This window comes from Penaeus monodon, chromosome 23 (genome assembly GCF_015228065.2).
Source record: "Penaeus monodon isolate SGIC_2016 chromosome 23, NSTDA_Pmon_1, whole genome shotgun sequence".
NCBI lineage: Eukaryota > Metazoa > Arthropoda > Malacostraca > Decapoda > Penaeidae > Penaeus > Penaeus monodon.
Window position 1 is genome coordinate 33819323 of NC_051408.1, and position 997 is coordinate 33820319.

General features: G+C 41.6%; 1 protein-coding gene across 1 annotated transcript in view; it reads right to left on the reverse strand.

Moving 5' to 3' along the window:
* Positions 1–997, reverse strand: part of LOC119587943 (espin-like) — a gene marked incomplete in the record, with an annotated part of 133296 nt that overhangs the window by 29124 nt on the left and 103175 nt on the right.

Consider the following 997-nt stretch of genomic DNA (forward strand, 5'->3'; position numbering starts at 1 on the left):
AAAGACAAAGGAGGCGAAGAAGAAAATGAAGCATAAAAAAAAGACTAACAGCTGAACCTACACCAGAACCGTATGATTTTTTTTTCTATGTAAATGATGACTTGAGACCTGCCATCAGTTGTTCAGCATTTGGCTTGAGACATATTGTTTAAGAATCTCAGATTTTTGTCATTTACTCACCCCCCCCTCCCCTCTCCCCATCAGAAAAAAAAATATATATATATAAAAAATAACCTCACCAGACAAAAACAATTATAACCCCATCATCTCTAGTAAGATAATCCTAAGACTAAAACCCAACGAGACATCAAAATACGACACTATTCCCATCGCTAAATATAGTTCATAAAGGAAGGCCTGTTTTTAAGTAAAGTACAGTTCTCTACCGGCAGAGGGGGGGGAGACCGCAGATCCAGGATTAACCGTAATTTTTGTGCCCTATTGACATATATCAGGAGATGCTGCAGTGCTGTGATGATATCGAAGTCTTCCCTTCGTATTTTATACATTATTTAAGTAAATGTCTATCTTTTTTAAGTCCATCGAAAAGGGAGAGTAAGCACTAGCATATACAAACGTTTGCAATTTTCACTTTTATTCCCAGATCTTCTTCGTCTTTATTATCCTCGCCGTCTCTGTCTTATTTTATCCTTCGAATGTCACTGGAGACGAGATTCACTGACGCACCAACATCCCCTCTCATTACCTACACCACAGTCGGGGTCTCTCTTGTGTGCAAATAAGATGTCGGAAACAAAACCTATTATATTCAAATTCTCCCTTCGTCACATCGATCAAACACAATCGAAGGGCATCACTACGGATCACCATACATTTATTACACGACCGCAATGTGGTTCAAAGCGCTACTGTTGCGAGAACACAGGCGCCGGCAGAGTTCACGAATCCTGCTCTTTCTCGCGCACACACACTGTAAACACTGAGCCGCCCGCCCGCGCTGTAGAAAGCTCGGCTGTACACTCGCGGGAACCACATG